Raw genomic sequence first — 22,215 nt, forward strand, 5'->3', positions numbered from 1 at the left:
AGCTGTATTCCCACTTCCGTGCACACAATACACACATCTGCCAGAACTAAGTAAATTTTCTCCGTGCCACAGCAGCTCTCAGCGAGAATACTGCCAGAGAAATTATCTGAGGAACCAGTATCAGACAGCACACTGATCACAGATGCATTTGTTTCCACTTACAAGCTGCACATCTTGCTGAGTATGCCCAAAGTCCATCACCCATGAAGCACTGAGTGGGAAAGGAGCATGAACTTCCCTCTGCTTAGCACAGGAGCCTCAGGAGACCTGACCTCTACTGTTTGCTCTTCTATTATAATTCAATTCAGTTATTGCAATAGTAGTCTCAGAGATGACCAGAAACAGGGCATCCCTTTTTGCCAAGCACTGTAATACAGACTGAGATAATTTCTGCACAGAGAAACTCGGGAGAGAGCCAAGCTGAATTTCCAAAGCTTTGCATTGAGCACAAACTGTACCCTGCTCCAGACAATCATTTACAAATAAGCTGCTTTTTGTCTAATTACATTAACTCAGCCTAAGTGTAATACTGAAGAATGTTACAGCCACAAAAGAACCACTCAAGCAAAAGTACAACATACATAACCAAGTACCTTCTCAAACACAGACGTTAGTTACCATGTTTCAAGCATTTTGGGGTTTGTTTTTTTTCCAAATAGGAAGCAGAAGCATTAGTGTTTTGTTGCCAACACAGCCCCATTGCACATCACATTGCCTTTTTCCAACCAACTACGCTAGCAATAGTTTACAACTGAGTCTTGTCATTTGAGATTAAACCCAAACATCCCTCTTTAGAGATGCTTAGATAAAAAAAAAAGATAGGAGAGGAAAGTCACAAAGGAATGTGGCTGCAAATAGGATAAACTGTTATGTTAGGTAGCACTACCTTTGTATTTTTCTTTCCCCACTGGTCCTGTATGTCCCCCATTTTCATTCTTCTTGCTAGTGGCCACACAGCACAATAAAAATTGAGAGCCTCTTACTTTGCTGCTACACTTCTGGCACGAGGGCACCTCCTGTCATACTTTCCTGCAATGTTTGGCATTCTCAGAGCACATCTTTCCCTCACAGACAGCATGGAAAATAAGGTATCTTACCTTCAACATAGTACTGAAACAGAGAGAACATTTTCCTTCTCCATAGAGGAGAGACAAGTTCAAACCTGCCCAGTCCCTAGTAAAGATATCAACCCAGTTCTTCTCTCAAAGTACAAAGTTTCAGGATACTCAGTGGAATCTCAACACAGAATCACAGAATCTAAAGGGCTGGAAGGGACCTCAAAAGATCATCCAGTCCAACCCTCCTGCCAGAGCAGGACCACCTAGAGTAGGTCACAAAGGAAGAAGTTCTTTCACTTGCCATGAAGTATTGAAATGGGGACTGACAAACAGCAGGGTCTTCCAAACAAGTCTATCCAATAGCCAATAACTACACAGTAATATTCTTGACTTGCTGCATCATATGCAAATTAGACACTTAGCCAGTGCCTAGAAGACATTTTGAGGCAGGATACTATCTCCTGAGCAATGAGCCTAGAATGATATTAAGCAGAGACTCTCACCAACCATATGTATGTGGGGAAGAATAACCCCATGTATCAGTATAGGCTGGGGAATGAACCCTTAGGGAGTAGTGTAGGGGAAAGGGATCTGGAGGTTCTGGTGGGCAGCAGGATGACCATGAGCCAGCAATGTGCTGTTGTGGGCAGGATGGCCAATGGCATCCTGGGGTGGATTAGAAGGGGTGTGGGCAGCAGGTCCAGAGAGGTTCTCCTCACCCTCTACTCTGCCCTTGTGAGACCACATCTGGAATATTGTGTCCAGTTGTGGGCCCCTCAGTTCAAGAAGGACAGGGAGCTGCTGGGGAGAGTTCAGCACAGGGACACAAAGATGATGGAGTGGAGCATCCCCCTTCTGATGAAAGGCTGAGGGAGCTGGGGCTCTTCAGCTTGGAGAAGACTGAGGGGTGACCTCATAAATGTTTATAGATACATAAAGAGTGGATGTCAGGAGGATTGAACCAGGCTGTTCTAAGTGATGGCCAATGATAGGACAAAGGGCAGTGGGTATAAACTGGAACACAAGAGGTTCTAAAGAAATATGGAAGAATGTCTTCCCTGTGCAGGTGAGGGAGCACTGGAATGGGCTGCCCAGATGGGTTGTGGAGTCTCCTTCTCTGGAGAAGAGACAAGTTACTAAGTATTATTACCATAGTGATAAAGCTGTCTTTCCCACTTGCATTTACCTATGCAAACCATAGGTATATTAAAAAACAATAACCGAATTCCTGATTATTTTCCCCCCTCCCCCACAATGCAGAGCATAATCTTGATTTGTGCTAAATTATTTGGTTCAAATTTGGTTGCTTCTCTTATTCAAAGGTTCTGGGTAAGCTCAGCAGAAAAAGAATATGGGAAGAGGGTAGTTTTGTAGTTCTTATCTGACCTGAAAAAGAATGAAATCTGACATCTGATGGAGAATTTGTTTTAAAGACTTTTTTTTTTAAGGCACCAGATCCTCAGTCAGTGTGAGGCAGCACAGCCTTTGTGCAATGAATGCTCTTTTGGGCTGAGATTGTGGACTTTTATACTTTTCTCTGGGCTGCACTGCTGCACACTTTGTACCCTCTACACACCTATCACAAAGGCTGCATTGCTACGAGTGTCAGGTGAGACCCCATGAGATACTGTGTCTAAGTACACCTAAAATCCAGTTTAATCTTAGAATGTAGATGGAAGATAAACCTAAGTCTTTGTTTCCTTCTTTAAAATTCACTAGGAGACTGTGTAATTCCACTAACATTTGAAAAACACTAATCTATGGAAACAACAGGGGAAAACCACCCTTTTGCTTTAATTCCCCCACTTCTGAGCGTTGTGCTGAGAGTGAGGTTTAAAGAAACACACATCTAGGTTTATTTCAATTTGAAGTGCACTGTATCTCTTCTGTCTCAAATCTGACAAAGCTAAGGGCATGCAAGGAACAATGTTTCACACAAAATATTCATAGCTTCTCAGATTTATGAACAACCTTGATGTATTCTAAATGGCTGGGATCTCATTTAATCCATGGAGAAACAAACTCCACAGTTCTGCTCTCATGTATGATACATTTTCCCACACCTACTTTAGTCAGATCCTTTCTCCCCTCTCAAACACACCATTTTTGGATAGGCAACTAATACACACCCTGTGTCTCACTCCCCTCTTAAAAGCAATATTAGTATTTTATCTTGAAGAAATGATTAAAACAAAACTGTTTATCCTAAAAATAGCAGAGGCTCTTTGTTTTCAAACTGGTTTGGATTAGCAAAGTCAACCAGTCCTTTTCTCTGGTGTCTTAATCCCTTTGAATTCACACTAGAAAAATGTGGAAGGTGGCAGTGGGACACAAAAACATATTTATCTTATATAGGCACACATCATTTAGGAAGTCCATTTTGCACACAGTGTTAGTGGCATATGTTCCTGATAACAACATTTCCAGCCTTTTACTGGAATACTCAAACCTAATTTTAGACAGAGGATCCAAAATCCCTTCCCAAAACACATTGGTTTGGGCTGTGATCTGGATCTGTAGCTATAAACTGCTGATAGGACTTTAACAAATCCATACATGACAGTACTGAGCTGAGCAGATCATGCAGCTCAGATAGTCTGCCTCTGGTAGGCTTCCATAATCATCTCACTTGACAAGAAGACTTCTCAAAATGAGACAGGATTTTTGCAAGATGCTTTCTACCTTTTTACAGATGCTGCTTATCTGCATCATGCTGTGCACTATAACACGAGTTATAACACACAAGTTGTTTTATACCCAGTATACCCTTGTTTCCTGTTACAAGGTTTTCATCTCATTACTAAATATTTCAGTCTCAGCTAGAGAGACACTTAGATAATGGCCCTGAATGAAAAGTCTTCTGCAGGATTACATCTATTAGATTCTGTTACCTAAACCTGTAATTACAGTTCTGTGGAGCAGGGAGCAGTTGCTTCTGCAAAAGCAAAATCCTGCTACACCTTTAGAACATGCTAATGTACACCAATTTATAGACAGATCAAAATGTGTGATGTGGGACCACCACACCGTTAACTCACCACATGAAATACACGTAACTGGCTTTAGGAGGTGCTTGAAAGTGGTTTTTGCCTATAAGCCAAGTACATAAATCATTCATCTCAAATGAAGGGAGAGGGGAAATATCTACAAATCTAAGGATGTATCTCTCAAAACCAGAACAGTACAAGAAGCAGAGGACCTACCATGAAACCCACTTCAGGTGTAAACTTCTGGTTTCTCCAGTCACTGCCATTTCCAGGGAGAAAATCATGCTTAACATAGTCTTCTGTCGTAGGGCACACGCCCTTTTGTAGACCTGTTTCTGGATTATGAGCTAGGGCATGCAGCAGCACCATTTCTAACAGCTTCTGGCAAGTTTAACATGTTCTCTTCTGCAAAACTTGCTGGTGACCTCTCTGCCTTCTTTTAGGCAGAAGCTAGTGTTAGGACCAGGGAAACCTCCTTTATCACTTTTCTAAGGCCCAGGCATATATCCATTTCCACAGCTTGCTCATTAAGGCCACTTCATGCCTGAATTCAAAGACCAAAACCTACTCCAAACTTATTAGAGACTCTCCATGAAGTGGCACAACAATTTAATGCTACATAGATGTATGCTATTAAAAAAATGAAGAAGGGAGTTAAATGAAGAGTAGAAGAGAAATGAATTCAATTCATTTGGCAACAAAGTGCTGAAAACATACCTATTAAAGGAGCTAAGTAATGCTAATGCCTAGAAGGTATATTAGCAGACACCCCAATCATTGACTTCACTCTTACTGAACGTTCACTAGGGCAGAATTATCTTCCCTTTTACAGGTTAGAAGTTTCTGTATAAAACAGCACCTAAATTGAAGGCTGCATAAGAGATGTCACTGACACCCTTTAAAAATAAAACACATGGGACACATCTGGGTCTCTCCCCACCTCTGATGCTGAGAGATGGAGACCTTCATAGGAACCTAAAAGAGGTTTAAACAGCACTGTATGTCTTTGGTGACTCCAGTTACATTCACTCAAAGAAAACTTACAGCACTTGGAAGCCCTTTCACTATCCAGTATCTCTGTCACAAGTAACCCGAAGAAGATTTAATGATGCTGCCATGGCAACCAAGATCTACAGAAAGTGGTTTTTCCTGGTTGTGAAGACCAAGGGAAAATAAAAAGCCACTATAAGTCTATGTCCAGCTTTCATATGGTAAATGTAAACTTTACCAACATTTCAAGAGAGAAGGAGATGACTTGCCAACCTTCCACATGTCATTTTAGAACAATTAACTGTAGACTGTCAGCTGAATGATTTTGGACTATATTGGTTCAGAAATCTCAAATTTCATGTGTAATTCTAGCAAACAGTTTGGAAATTTCATCAAGCTTACGCTTCCCGATGTGATTTGGGATTTTCTGACCCCAGAAAGAATGAAGCTTAGCATTCTGTGAGTGTGAGTGGAACCAAAGTAATGGTTGCTGCCACAGAAGGCACAGGCATGGAACCACAGATCTCAAAAATTAACGTATTCAGGATTTGTTTTGCCAATTTGAGCAAGAGGTCAAGCTCCTAACCTGAACAGCTTACTCAGTAAAATGTTCATTTCCCCAGAAAGCCTGTCTTTCTAACCAGTGCATGATTACCAAAGGGAAAAGGTGGATAGACCCACAAACAAATGCTGCTCAACCCCCTCCCCCCAGCTTTTTATTTGGTATAGAAAAATAGAAGTGTGATAGTTCAATAGTTTTTGATGCAATTGACAGGAGGGTTTTCCACAGATGCTTTTAAACTACCAAATTGAAGCAAGCAGTCAGCAAAATACAGCACTGAGAAGATGGGAGTGTTTTCTGATTCACCAATTAATAGAAAAACTAAATGGTGAGACTGTTTTCAGCTTTTCTAGCAATATTTAAAGCTATTTAAAGTACAAAGCAAAGGCAGGTGAAGAGGCAGGTGGAGCATGCGTGGGAGAGAAGGGTTATAAAGATTGAAGTCCTTCATCCAATTAAGCACATAAACTTGTGCTGCAGTTTTTGTTTGAGAAAGTTTGTTTACTATCAAGAGATCAAAAGGAATGTTATTGTGAAGCAACTCTCTCCTCCAAACATTATGTTCTCTCTGCAGAGCTGATCAGTCTTAGCTGATTTCTTAGCTGTCCTTTGGGCTCGGAAGGAATGAGCTTGCTCTGTCCCCTCTAACAGTCTCCTAGTCTCAGCTATTCAGGCTTCTGAAAAGCAAGCGTTTTAAATGAATCCAAGTAAGAACAAAGTGCAAACAAAACACTGCACCCATTCCTGTCTAGCCCTGTAAAGAAGTCCACACCATGATCCACTGTCCAAAACATCTGCCCTACATATTTTAAAGAAGCTATTTAATGGTACCCATTATCCAAACCCACAGACAAATGCATCAAAAACCTGTTCTGCTTGACCTCCTTGAATCAACTCTTCTTGTATTACCTGCTACCTCTTGCAAAATTATTTGGCTTAACTCCTGCTCACTTAGCATTTTCTCCCTATGTTATTTTTGATAAAGATTTCCTCTCTTAGTCTTGAAAATGAATTAAAGTTGTGGCCAAGTTCCTATTGATTCCTTCCTTCCTTCCTTCCAGGGGATTTGGATACAGGCAGAGACTGTAGTCGATCCTGAGCTTAACACTTGGCACATACACCCTGAGACAGATTCTTTTTTCCCCTTCCAGTTATCCAAATCTGGTATTTGCAGCAACATTTTTTTTCATTCAGATCAACAATAGTAATCTTTACCTGAATTCTTTGACCTTTCCCTCCAGGAATTATCCCAGTTATCCCTTAGGGAATACAAGGGACAGGTCATTACAGAGCTGGGACAAAGTGCTCAGAGCTCAATGCCTGAATCAGCAGTATGCTACCTTAACGAGGTGACACAAATTATTGTGCCTTCCTGGAAACAAGTGGCCTTCTTGTCTCAGGAGACTAACATGAAGTGACATATTGAGGCAGTACTGGCATTTCCATCATCACTGTTGCTAGGGCTTGAGCTTAAGGACAAGGGTAGGGCTGATCTAAACAGCATGCAGCATGGGCACACAGAGCCATGAGAAAATTGCCAAGTCATAGCAATGAGACATCACTTTTGACTCTGTGTGAGCCATGAGTTAAAGTGACTGAAGGAACCTTTAGAAAGAAAAGGTGTTTGTTATGTGAGCCTTTAAATGGGGGTCTGTGTCTTCTCCCTGCACAGGGCTGGCAGCAAGAATAAAGCCAGGAAAACAAAGAAAGACTAGGAGACAAAAAAGGAAAACCAGTCATTTTCCCTGTTTTCACCCTGCTTGCCTTCATCCCACCCCCTCCACCAAGCAGAGCTGTAGTAACAGAGAAAGAGACGTGATATGCTTCTGGGTTAATAACCCTGTCTCACCAGAGTCTGGTCATTTCAATTCATGGTCAGTTCAGTGTAATACTAAACTAGATGACACTGATCACCTGGTACAACATCCTATCTGTATCCCATTGAGCACAAGCTGTGGTACTATCAGGCCTAATGAAGTTCACTTCAGTGCAAGGGCAACATGAAACATCAGTGACCTGCAAGTATTCAAATTATCTTAAGGTCAGCCTCCTTGTGCAAAGCATCCCTCTTTAAAGAAATACAAACAGGAAAACCTCAGTCTCATCCACTTTGGGTTTACACTAGTGTGCCTCCACTGGAAGGAAACACAGAGGAAAGGAAGGGAGGGAGGGAAAATGTATCAAAACATCAACTGTATTTAATATCAACTCTCCAATGTTTTTAAGTTTATTCCTTTTTCCTCTACCCTCGTTCTCCCACCTTAGCTCACACAGAGAAACACAGAACAACACAGAGGTTCTGCCACACAGCTTGCTTGGCACAATCAGAAACTTTTTGGCACCATGGCATAACAAAACAAAACCCAAATGCCAGAACAAAAACAAATCTCTACAGCCCCCAAAACACCAGTCAACTAAGGTGACTGCAGTAGAGAAGCACTTTTGCTACAAAGAAACAGAATTTAGTACTTGCTTTGAGTAAAGTTTCTATGGCCTTCAACAAGTTTAGTTCCCACTGTGCAACACTTAGACCCCAGTAGTGTCTTCAGTCTCTTGCCTTCCTCGTTTTTGCTCATTTGACAAGACTTATCATAGAATGGTAAGGGTTGGAAGGGACCTTTAGAGATCATCTAGTCCAACCTCCCTGCAGAAACAAGGAACTTGAGCAAGGAAGCTGCTGATGCACCAAGCAACAGGATAACTAAACAATTTTTATTCATCAGCTCCCTCTCTGGCCATTTCTGCTGTCAAGAGATGCTGCCAACAAGACAAGAAGGCAATTTGAAAAGTGAGCTGCAGCCTGCCTTGGGTAAACACAGGAAAATAATGCTACTTTTAGGAATCTAGTCTGAATTCAACTCATAGCAAAAGTGTATTTCACTGCAGTCTACTACTGCAGTTCATTCTGACACTGCAAACCCCACTGAAAATGGCCACTGTCCTCCTGACATACTCCAGTCCTCCAGGACCCATTGCTAAGAGATATATCTGCATGGCTTTTGTTCTGTGGCTAGTGAGAAATCAGTCTTTTACTATTTGTTAAACAGCAGAATAATTCTTTGCTATCCTCTGTGGCCCCTGCTGCCTCCTAGGTGGTGGTTCCCCAGCACTCCTCTCATTGCCTGAGACAGTAATTCTTCATTCAAAACAATGTTTGTCTCAGTCTATTAAGCATGGTTGTTACTGTACTGGGAGGATACTTGATACTTTGCAGAGCAGGGAAAGAAAATTGTTTGTTGTGTCTGGCACCTATCAAGAGATTCAAAGTATGCTAAACAGAATACCTGTTGAGACAAGGGAAACCAGAGATACACTTGATTTCAGTGCAGGTTTACCTCATACCTGCTACCATACAAAGCTGCAATTCAGCCGTGTCCCACTGCATAAAGGATTTGCTGATGCAGAACAATGGAGTATTCAATGTGTGCACATCACCTAGCTTTAAATAACCCAGTTGGGCTATTGGAAGCAGTCCATCTCTGTTAGCTTGGCACTCCATGCAGACCAGTGTACTCAGCTCAGCGGGCAGAGCATAGCACAGGGCTAACACAGCTACACTGCTGGTACTGTAACTAGCACAGGTAGCTCTGCTTGACCCCTCTCTGTGCCATATCAATGCACCTAACATGTTTCAGCCAGAGTCTGATGCAGAATGCAATTAACCAGGCATAACTGAAGCTGAGGTGGTTATACCAGTGACGGACTAGCATCACAGGAGAAAGGGAGGACAGCTAAGTTTTGATGACACTGCTGATGGGAAAGTGTTTCCATAAAACACTTCATGGAACTGATTTGGAGGGTTGGTGAGGAAGGCTGACTTTCAATGTTTTTTGCATTTAAAAGCATTTCAAAGTCATATGAACACTTTGTTTTGACATTTTTAAAAATGAAAGTTCTCTTTCTTTGGTTTAGAGTGATTGCTTTGAAATGGAAGCACTTAAAGTTTAAATAAAATACTTGGCTTTGGCCAATACTTTGCTTTAGATGGTTTTTAATCAAAACCTTCAAACAAGCCTCAGTTTGATACTGTGATATCCAATACAATAATATTTCAAATCCCTGGCTTGCTTATCCCCCAATATCCAAACTAGTTCTGCTTTTCAGCAAAGAAATCAGCTGCAGAAACTCAGCTGAGTCACTGTGTTCCGTGGAAGGATCCATGGCCTCACACTTGCACAGAAAGGAAACCACAGCAAATGTAAGAAAGGCTCCAAGACCCTGATTCAACACAGAAAAGTTGAAAGTTGAGCCTAAAATGTCTTAACGACTGAAAAACAGTAGTTAGGTGAAAAACTAAGGATTGAAAAGGGAAAGTACCTACTGGGAGGTTGTGTGGGTCTAGAAACAGGAGGGGAAAAGGTGAAAGTTTAAGCTGAAGCCCTATGTCATTGTCCAAGGTGAGAGCTGTTTTGGTCTGTGCCCTGTTTAAGAATAGGAGGCCTTACACCACAGGGTCATGCCTGACGTGCTGCAGGATTACAGCATTGTCATTTAACTTCTTTCCTAGTGTGAATAATATTCAAAAGGATCCCATCTCACAAGAAAGAGTCCATAAATCCAAACATTATGCTTAGCAATTTCCTTCAACCTTCAGTAGATTTAGTGCTGGGTAAAAAGTTGCCAAACTGATAGCCCTGAGAAATGAAGCCCTTAATTTATCCCAGAGGAAGATGCACCAGAGATGGTATAATTGCAGACTTCCTGCATTGCTTTGCTGCTTCTGATGGAGGGTATCTAGGCCTGAAGAAGGAATTCAAGACCAAGGCCTCTATCCCCCTGCAGCATCTGTCAACAAATGCCTAGTAATTCTGCTTTTTGTTCTCACGGCGATTCCTCTCCACTAGAAATGGAACAGAATTATTTTAGCTAATCCCCCCCAAACCCATCAAACATGAATGATCTTAATTGCCTGCAAGTCCATCTAAATGCAAACTGTTAAGGGAAGGCTCTCTGGTACATAACTGGGGTTCACACTTTGACATTCGTGGAGCTGCACTGGGGACAGAGGGGAATAGGTGGTTCTGCTCTGGCTCCTAACCACCAAGTTGCTGCCTTCAGCCCACCAATACACTTTTAAGTCAAAGTGCAGGATCTGAGATGTGCTCCTGCAAAATGCAGATCATTGGGCATGTTGTGTTGAACAAATGGAAATCATCCTTCTCTTTTGCTCTAGTTCCTGAGCCCTCAAGGGAGTTACTGGCAACACACATACTCCCCAGTATTGAAGAAATAACTTTAAATATCATTTTCATTTCCAGGTGGAAACATCTGGGCATGGTGTCAGATGTAGGAAGCAGCGTATGCAATGACATCAGCAAGGATCTCACAAACCCAAGGGTCGCTAATGGGCACAGACACAATAGGTTTGTGCACGTCTCCTCTGTTCTTGAGGGGTTTCCTGAACAAACAGTTAATGCTGCACTAGATACTACTCACAACTGATGGTATCCCTTTGTAGAGTTTACTTCCATTTTACCTCCTCAGTTTGAGCCAGTCTCTCTTGGATTGGTGGTGTGTTCATCGTGGAACATCTACTCACTTAAAATTCTTAGTTCTCTAGCTACCCTTCCTCTTTCATTTGCATTTATGCATGCACACCTTCCAACTTGTTGACTTCCACGTGTAATCTGATCAGTCACGTGGCAGAAACTGCAGAAGTAGGGGCCTGATTTTTACTGGGCCTAACACAGAACTCTCCCTGCATTGCCTTCTATATACTTCACAGTCTCAGATGCTAAAACCAGGCCCTTTCCATCCACAGCAATTCTGCATTAATCTTGGTGTGCTGTGGTTCCCCAGATAAGCAGAGGAGCACTATCTCACTTTTACAGATAGGGTTTTATGGGAATAACTATCCCATTACTTAAAAACTATTTTGATTCTGTAGTGATTGGAGAATGCCAAATGTACATAGCCTAAACCAAACCAATGCACATACACATTCCATTTCCTCTCTACTTTTCCCCTTCTCACTCCTTTACAAAACTTTATTCTGCATTTATGGTGGCAACATTGACATACAAATCCATCACAGCATGCTACTGGGGGCCAGGTACCTATGAGAAAGAGGAATTTCAGCTGTAAGTATCTTGCCAATGCAGCTTTGCAAAAAGTGCTTGCTCTTAGCCCTACAAGCAGATAGTGACAGGCACTGGTTATGATGCAGACAGCAAAGTTTGTGAAGAACAGCAGCAAAAAAACCCCCTAATCAACTCTTTTAGGCGTCAGATTCCTTCATTGACTTACCTATGACTCATTTCTAGGAGTATCTTAAAAGAAAGCAAGCAGTGTATGGAAATTAAGTTTGGAGATACTCAAGATTTGACTTCAAGAGCTTATCAGTCAGCACAGCTCTACATGGGCAGAGAATCTCACACCAATGTTTCAGCTGTGACTGGCCATCCTGAACTTGTGACAAGGTTTAACAAAAGCTCCTGCCCTCTTCCTCAGAAAAAGACTTTCAGATTCTGTTTTTTAGATGGTAAATTTCATACAGAAGCCATCATTGGACTAGGGTTTATCTCCTTTATTGGTTCACCTGGTAGGACAGAAGGGAGTCACACAGCAGAACTGACAGCAGAACCACTGAGGTCACTCAGTGACCAATGTTGTTACACCATATACTTCTCATCCCATCATAAACCTTTGTGCTTATGTCCATCTTGCTTAGATCACACATTATGAAGGAGGCTTGGTTCTTTGATGATTTGCTGTACCTGGTAGGAATCTTCCACTCTCAGCTCAATACCACCATCAAGAAAGACTAAAAACTTTATCTAAACATCACACCACAAGTCTGGGAGGATTTTATCTTCTGAGGTCTTTTTTTTGACACAATGAGCTTAATCCTCACGTTGGAGTGCAGACCCTGTCTTTTCTGATGGAGTAAAACAACAGGAGTTTATGAAATGATTCTGTCAATGACTGACTGCACATGCACAGGGGAATTATAAGCAGTCATCAAGATGCCAAAACAGGAAACGTTTATTATGAGGAATTCACACTAGTTTGTGTAGATTTTTTGCATAGGATTTGGAATAGATCTCATTGCTTATTCCCAGTTAAGGATACGACCATACTGCCAGAGAATACCTTCTTTTCCTGTACAGACTACCATTTCTCTGGCTCTATTAGATTTTTTTTTCCTTGTTAAGCCACATCAACTAGGGTCAGTGCTTTGATAACAGATCTTAGGGTTCTGGAATGGGAGAAGGTAAGGAGAGAGCTAGGTACATATGAATGACCGATCAAAGTGTTTTTTCTCTCTTCCTTCTGAAGCAACACCCAAAAGCATTATTCTGTCAAACACTTTGCAGGATGTTTACATCCTGGTTTGTACCTAAACTTGTGTAAAGTTGCTATATGATATTATAAGTTGTACTCTCTAACTGCTGCGTTTCAGTAGCTACAGAAATAATATCTCTGGAGCTGTTGCTGTATTTATCTTATTTCATAGAATGGAAGGGGTTGGAAGGGACCTTTGGATATCATCTAACCCAACCTCCCTGCCAAAGCAGGTCCACCTACATCAGGTCACACAGAAACATGTTCTGGTGGGTTTTGAAGACCTCCAGAGAAGGAGCCTCCACACCCTCCCTGGGCAGCCTGTGCCAGGGCTGCCTCACCTCAACAGGGAAATAGATTTTTCTTTATGTTTAAATAGAACAGCTTCTTTTCATTACCCCTTGTCCTGACGCTGGATGCAACAGAAAACAAGTGCTGTCCCAACCTCCTGACATCTACCATTTAGACATATGTTTGTAAATATCAATGAGATACCCCCTCAGACTAAACAGCCCCAGGTCCCACAGCCTTTCTTCATCAGGAAGATGTTCCAGTCCCCTGATCATCTTGGTGTCCCTGCACTGGCCTCTCTCCACCAGTTCCCTGTCCCTCTTGAGCTGGTGAGCCCAAGACTCCAGATGACGCCTCACCAGGGCAGAGTAGAGGGGGAGGAGAACCTCCCTAAACTTGCTGCCCACACTTTTCTTGATGCATCCCAGAAGGTCAGAATATTTAGCTAAGTCAACCTCCCTTCCAAACTCTGATACTCAAGTGCCTCCCTACCTTTGGTGCCTTTTCCCCTTCATATTACTGCTTTGATGATGAAACTATTGTTGTGCAGACGTACAGATTGGGACCTGAGATACAGAAAATAATAAATTATCTGTAGCCATACAGACAGAGAGCTTAAATCATTATTTTTAGTTCCCTCAACAATTCTTTTCAGTGATTCAGTAACTCAGCAAAGGAGGTTTTAACAATGTTGACAGCTAGAGCACTTGCATTCTGCTTTCAACTGCAGGGAACCTACAGATCTCTGCTGCATTAATTTCTGTGCTAAACAACCCAGCATAGCATGTGTTCTGCATACCTGTTACTTCCTTCCAAAATTGTTCACTATGTCTTATGTTTGCAAATATGACTGCAATTAACTGTTTACCCTAGGGATTGGCTAGAAACAAGAAACTATCATAAGCTTACTCAGAGAAGCTCAGACTTAGAATAGACAGATAAATTTAGTGTATTATATTGCTTGCACTGGACTTAGTGTCCAAACTTCCAAGAAGAACAAATAGCAACAAACCTCCCACAGATCACTCATTATAAGGAGATAAGAACAGCCAGAAAGCCTTTATTCTTCCTCTAGCTTCTGGATGTTAGGTATCTCTAAGGTGAGACTGAAGGAAAGAAAGTTTGGCAGAGGAATAACTTGTGTTAGGAGTAACTGCACTTTGGCCAGTTGACAGCCTTTGAGAACTGACTTGCATGTCTATACAATCCAGTGGCCTGAATATCAGATGTTTTTGTTGGCAACTTTCAGATGGCAGTCTGCATCCATCACACATCCAGTCTATGTCAGCACCAGGTGTCAGATGCCCTCATACATGGATACCATCCCTAATGCATATGTTTAGGCTAAGGCACACAGACTGAATAATTGAACATCACGGTGCTGTGACACACACTTTCTAACAAGGCTGGGTAGCCACAAGTAGTCTCAGGACACAGCTGAGCCCAAACTGTTTGGTGGAGCATAGCAGACTAGATTTGTTAGGTCAGGAGTGTTGTACTGTCCCTTTGTCATGCTGCCTTTTAAGTCTCTTGTCTTGAACGTGCCTCTGTCTCCATCACAATGAGACAGAAATTAAATGAATGCATTGATTCTAAATGGATTTACATAATTTGGTTTAGACACAGCATGTCATCTCCAGATGAAGGGAATAATATAGAGAATATGTCATCTGCTCTTCTTCCACAGACAAAAGGTAGAGCCAAACTAGAAAGATACAAAGAGGAGAGCAGTCAGAGCAAAAGTGAAGCATACAAGCAAAACAGACATCCAATAGTCTCTTTAGAATTCTGAATGCAAGCATCCAGTGCAGGCTTTTGGCACAAGCTGGATACCTGCTAAGAGTGGGCATGCTGAATTATTCATGCCTTTGGTTATAAATAATGCACTGCCTGCATATATCTAATTTAAATAGACCCATAAAGCCTGGTGGGTTAGTCATTGTACGCTGCCTAAAAGTAACACATCATCTAGCCAAAGTCTCTTGGCTATTACCTGCCCTCACCAAGGCTCTTCTACAGGACAACATTTTAAAGAAGTTCTCTTATGTTTTTGTTGATACAGTGATAATGCCTTGTAAGAGCTTAAGAGACTCAAATCGGGGTACCAGGACACTGTCTGCTTGGAATTGTTCCTGTGTCATTTTCCTGGATGATCATCTCCTAATGACAGCACTATTCTCATTAACAAGGAGATTGCACATCCCATACTGAAGAGTATGAGAGCTGGTAACCCTACCAAGGAAGGAAATTGCACCTCAGGACTGTTGTTCTTCAGTATTTTAACCACCACCACCAAAGCATGTACTCAAACCTTAAATACCACACTTCAGTAAAACCTTTCTTCTCTGTACTTGAATTTTGTACATCAATATCTGCCACCTGTGTCTTCACTGTGACTAGCAGACATAATGGGATAGTGCTGGCCCAACAACTCTTCTCGAGGTAAGTCTCAATGCAGGCTAGAAACAAGGGAAATTAGGGTGACTTTCATTTTGCATTATCTCACGAGGAATCCAGGGAGGATTTATACTTCTAACAAAGTGTTTGTAGGCTTACTACTAGTTCTACCAGCCTCTCTATAGGTGGTTTTAAATTCTGGCTGACAAATGTTGTCATGTCTTACTGAGTTCCATTTGTGAGATCTTGAGTAGTTTAAACACAAGGAAAAACCCATTTGCTGTTCATCTTGGGGAGTCCTGGCACAGTCTGTCCAGGGAGGGTGTGGAGTCTCCTCTGGAGGCTTTCAAACTCACCTGGATGCATTCCTGTGCAACCTGATTGAGGTGAACCTGCTTTAGCAGAGGGTTGGACTAGATGATCTCTAGACATCCCTTCCAACCCCCACCACTCTGGGATTTTGTGACTGCCTACCAGAGTTTACAAATGCCTAATATAATCTTAGTTCTGGGACACGATCCTAAATTTCAGAACTGCACATTCATTCCACCCTGTCCTCCCCCCAAATCCAAACCCCTGTTCTAACATGACAATACTTAACTACAATACGTTTTCACAGAGCACACAAAAAACAGGCCTTTTTCACACCTGCTCTTAAAAGGATGCAGCAAATGCACATCTCCTCAGATTATGAATCAGGTCTTGACAATCATAGATGCGACTCTAAGTTTCTTGGTTTCTCAGGAACGACTGCTGAACATTTTGCCTTGTGATTTCTCTTAATCAGAAGAGGAATACTGTGACATTACAAAAATCATGTCCTGTGAAGCCTTACTGACATGGTGATTACACAGCAGCCTAAATATTCTTCCCTTAATCTGTAAGGGTAAGTGCTATTTAGCGTTGAAAATATCTTTATATTTAACATTCAAGTATTCTCTGTTTATAAGGTTAAAAATTAGATTTGTTCAGCTGCCACAAAGAGAGAAAATAGTACCCTAGGATGCATTAGGAAAAGCATTGCCAGCAGGTTGAGGAAGGTGATCTCTGTCTACTCAATAATGATGAGGCTGCATTTGGAGTGCTGTCTCTAATTCTGGGTCCCCCAACAGAAGACATGGGCTTCCTGAGTGAGTCCAGCAAAGAGCCACAAAGACAGTAACAGAACTGAAGCATCTCATACAAGGCAAGGCTGAGAGAGTTGGGACTCTTCAGCCTGAAGAAGAGAAGGTTTGAGGGTGGGGGAGGAAATCTCATCAATGGGTATAAATGCCTTAAAAAGGCTTTAAAAAGACAGTCAGACTTGTCTCAGTGGTGCTGTGTGAGAAGACAAGAAGCAATGGGCACAAAATACAAGCACAGGAAATTCCATCTGAACACAGAAGACCAATTTTTGTTTCTTTGTTTTACTGCAGAGGTGGTCAAACACTGATACAGATTGCCCAGAAAGGTTGGAAAGCCTCCATCCATGGAGATACTCATAACCTGACTGCACATTGCCTTGGGCAACCTGCTCCAGCTGACTCTGCTTGAGGGGGGGAGGTCGAACATGAGGTTTGTTCCAACCTCAACTATTCTGTAATTCTCTGAAAGAGGAGAATGGTTAATAAATATCCACAGTGAGTAAAACTGGTCTTTGGCCAGCAAAGACATGCCCCTCTGACACTGAATTTTGGATTTAGAAGTTTAAAGGAAAACCTTAGGTTTCAAGTTAGAAAAACCCCAAACAACACATCCAATAGCTCTTTGTAAAGCTAACCTATAAAAGAGAAGGGGAAAGCCAGTAGCTAGGTTGTTTATCTCCCATCCTCCACAGCATTGTACTTGATGCCTCTTGCAGGTTTCCCAAGGCTGCCTCTGGGGACAGGCAGAAGCCTGTCTTGTCAGAAAAGACCCCAAATAGATTTGTAGCTATTAGGTCAGGACCAGCCAACTGTCACAGAATCACAGAATCTCAAGGGCTGGATGGGACCTCGAAAGATCATCCAGTCCAACGCTCCTTCCAGAGCAGGACCATCTAGAGTAGGTCACACAGGAACTCATCCTCCAACAATATCATTTGAATGGGATTCTTGCCTCTGAAGCTATACTTTTAGCTATAATTTCAGCTATGATACAAGACACACAACCTTCCTCAAGAAACCTGGAGACATATTCCCAACAGAAAGTTCAGCATTAATCTTTGAAATAGCTTCTCCATTTGCCAAGAGGCAGGAATGTCTCTCCCTGTCTCCCTGCTCTTGTAGCAAATTAGAGATGTAGAACAGTCAATGAGTGTACAATCATCATATTCATTAGCATTGAATACTAGGCATTCACAGCAATCTGATACTTTGAAACACAGTGGCATCAAGAACATCAGGAATCAATTTTTCCCTTAAGAAAAAGGATAAGGTAAACCTTATCAGCAGATAGTGAATTAATTTCTTATTGAAGCACTATTAGCTTTGTCTACTCCATCCTGAGAATCCTCAGATGGCTTTTATCTGACTGCTCACACAGCACCCTATAAGTAAAACTATGTAGCTCAAGTGGGGGCTGGGAACAAAAAGAGCAATTAATAAAGAAATCAGTGCAAGTTTTTAGGAATGAAAATAGCATGAAGTAAGTTCAAAAAGAATCCTCCCCAGAGAGAATAATCAAAGCCTGATAAAAAGGAAAAAAAACCCCTTAAAACAAACAAAAACCCTCCAAAAGTCACCACCAATAACCGCTATCAAAGGTGTGATGGTAGAAGACAATACTGAAATCAGGGATGAATGGAATTATATTGTCAAGTGAGCCTTTCATACTCCAACAATGTACATAAGCACATTTAAATTTACACAACAGATTAGGCATTGTAGAATACACAATGGACCATAACCGACACACCAAAGGAAATGACTCCAATGTAGAACCATGTAGCGGAGGAATAATTGGACAGTACATCCTGACTTCTCTTGTGGCAAGGCTTTGAAAAGAGAAAATCACACCAGTTATTGTTTGCCTCATAGCTGGACATTTCTTTGATATTCATTACCTATAGATACATGATGCTTCAAAGCTGAAGCAGTGAGAGACCAAAGAAAAACTCTTGTCATGTCATGGAGTTGTTATCTCACTTTTCACCTAATTATTTTTTCTTGATAGCTTTTGGGTGCAGAGTTCTTATCCTGCCCTTTCATAGTTTCACAGATAATACCTAAACTACTCAGGATGCTAACAGAATCTTAAGGACTGGAAGGGACTTTGGAAAGTTCATCCAGTGCAACCCCCCTGCCAGAGCAGGACCACCTACAGTAGGTCACACAGGAACTCATCCAGGTGGGTTTTGAATGTCTCCAGAGAAGGAAACTCTACAGCCCATCTGGGCAGCCTGTTCCAGTGCTCCCTCTCCTCAACAGGGAAGAAATTTTTATGTTCCAGCTTGTACTTGTTGTCCTGTCATTGGCCATCACTGAGCACAGCCTGGCTCCCTCCTCCTGACACCCACCCTTTACATATCTGTAAACATTAACTTGATCATCCCTCAGTCTCCTCTTCTCCAAGCTGAAGTGCCCCAGCTCCCTCAGCCCTTCATCATAAGTTGCACTTTGGTGCTTGCTGCTTCCCAGTAAGCCCAACACACAGATTTCTGTCTTTGATTTACTACTAACCTTCATTTTGTATGTTTTCCAACTCCCATCTGCTAATGGGAATTTCAACATTTGCACATGCCCTCACAATCCATTTCAATTCCAAACTCTATTTGATTCATTTTTAGTTTAAATAAACACAGCAGTTGGTAGCTATGGATTCATTCCAGACACAATGATCAGCAAGATCTCCAAAGATCTATATTGATTCTGCAAAACTCTGAGGTCTGTCTAGGGCAGCATGTCTGCCTGGCAAGATGTGTGGGGTTTTTTTTTTTGCAAGCAATCAGACATCACCACCTGCCCCAGCCCAGTGATTTCAGTGTGATTTGTTATCAGTGAGATGTTTCCAAGAAGAGATATACCACATGCACTGTACATGTCAGTCCACAGGAGAGCAGGTGGCACACTGAGACAAGAGCTGACAGTGAGTTTTGAGTAGGAAGGAAAAGAAAAACTTGCCTGAGGCGAGATCATCATACCATCCTGCTGAAAACACTGTAGAGTCTCCAAAGCATTACACTCTGCATCCTAAGGGCAGCCAGTTCACAGATGACACCATTTTGGGAAATCTACTTTATAGGAAAGTCTCCTCCCAAGGCTAGTATGTGGGGAACTTGGAAGACAAGGTTTCCTGCTGGACTCCTTCCACAGCACTCCGACACTCCAGTAGCTTTTGTGTATCACTGTTTTGTTTTCCCTCTCACCATCATATTTAACAATAGTACATATGCCTGTGAAAGATTTAGGCATAAACAGACACATGGATTCCCAGATCAACAAGTTCCTCTGGATCCAATTTATATAGATTAGTAACATTTCATCATCTCAACACCGTAAAGTTGGATTTTAGCTTCTTTACCCTAAAAAATACCCTCCAAAAACAAAATCTCAAACCAAACCTCCAAACACCCAGGGAATCTGAAAGCTTTCAAATTTCCTCAGAGTGGAAACTTGCCTTGTTAATCTCATCACTTGCTAGCATACACAATCTATGTTTTGATTTCCCCAGAGGATTTCAGTACACTGTGGTAAACTCAGCTAGCTTCTAGGATGTAAAATGTTCCTCTTACAACAACAGGTTCTTACCTTCAGTTTTTCATAAAAGTCTGAGTTCCTGTAAGCCAAGGATAATCATCTTGATCAGCAAAACACTCGTGGGTGACCATTAGATAAGCAGAAATCACCACCTAGATGCTGCTTCTACCCACAGTCAGTACCACCTTCCTCCACCCTCAACAGAAGCCCAACACAAGCAATCCTCCATCTCCAAAAGAAACTTCCCTGGAAGAAGATAATGGTCTTTTCCTCCCTTTCCCCTAATGTTTTGTCTGTTTTGTACAAATGGAGTTAGCAAACATTAATAATACAGAATAAGATTCTCAATTGCCTGAAGCAATTTTATTTTCCACTAGCTGCCCACTAAATAGCAGTTAAGAGCTATTCCAGCAAATGGAGTGCTCCATGGCCTAGGGGGATGACACGCCACATTCTCCTTCACAGTCACTGCTTTGGTTCCCCTGCAGATTATCTAAATTATCCATAATACAGCCTTCTTCATTATAGCTATATGAATGGAGCAGGACTATATGAAACTTTAACATTTCCACAGTGCACCACTAACCTCATCATCAGCTCAATATATTCATTAATATTTGGAACATTTGGATGAATTTGTTGATCCACAGTAATTCTGCTTCTGAGAAAGCAAATGTCACGTTTCCAAAACAAATCAACACAGAATTGAGGATGTTTTTTGATGTCTGCGTCCTCTTCAAAACACAAAACCCAATTTCAAGTGTTTTCAACTGTGACAGTTTACATTTTCCTAGCGTTAAAGCAAAAGTCAGTCTTTTGTGATTAAACTGTATCTTTTCCTAGGGCACGTCTGTTTGATATAGATGGAGTGTGAAGCCAGTACAAACTTCTCTGAAGCACAGAACTCCAAAAGGCTGTTTTCCCCAATATACAAAAATACCTAGGCACATATCTGGAAAAAGCCTACACAAGAGGGATGTACTTCATCTAAGGTGTGAGGGGACCAAGCTGCTAGTATTTCAAACAAAGACTGAGATTAGACTTTGAAACTGGTGTGTGAGAAAAAGCCAAATGAATTCAGAGCAATACACACTTCTGAATTGTGTTTCTGTGTGTGTGTGTATATATATATATCTATATATCTTTACCTAATGTAAATGGTAGGTCAGAGGATGAAGATCAAACAATAAATAGAAAGCAATTTCCACTAGGTAGAATTCATGTGTAACTACAGGAAGGCAGCTTCCTTAAATCTGTGTATCAGACATGGATACCAGCACAAGCTCTGTACAGGGAAGCCTTGTCTATCAAAATATCTGAAGAAATCAGCAAGAACAGAAAAATAGTTGATGTAACCAAGAGGTTTATGGTGGGTTTTTTTGTTGAGTTGGTTTTTGTTGCTTTTTACAAACTCCCTCACTATAGGCTTTTAAGAAAATTAAGCAGCAGTGGAGTAAGTGAGAAGATCCAGGAATGAGGAAGCAATTGGATATGAGGTGGAAAGCAAAGGAGGTGGGGTATGTATTATTGGCCAGTACTTGCAAAGGAGAGAAGTAATTAGTGGACTCTTTTTGGTCTGTGTTGTTCATTGTATTAATTGTAAGCTTGAGAAAGGTGTGAATGGTAAGGCAAGGAAGTGTGTCAGTGATACAAAGCACAAAGAAAGAGATTGGACTGTGAAACCTGAAAGATCTTTTAAAACTGTTCAATAAAATAGCAGGTGAAACCCAAGAGAAGTGAGCATCAAGTGATGCACAAAAGGAAATAGGATCCTAGCTTGATACATGAAATGATGGCTCTGAGCTAGTCATGGTAGTTGTTTCCACAAAGTAACAAACCTGTGTTTAATAGCAGTGAAAAAAGAAGGAATTAGGAAAAGAATGAGGAACAGATCACTATAACACTGTTTAAATCACTCACTGAACACACAGAGAGATATATAGATACATACATATGTGAGAACAGTTGTGTGCGTTGCTGAACCTCTTGGT

Source organism: Colius striatus, chromosome 6 (genome assembly GCF_028858725.1).
Source record: "Colius striatus isolate bColStr4 chromosome 6, bColStr4.1.hap1, whole genome shotgun sequence".
Classification (NCBI taxonomy): domain Eukaryota; kingdom Metazoa; phylum Chordata; class Aves; order Coliiformes; family Coliidae; genus Colius; species Colius striatus.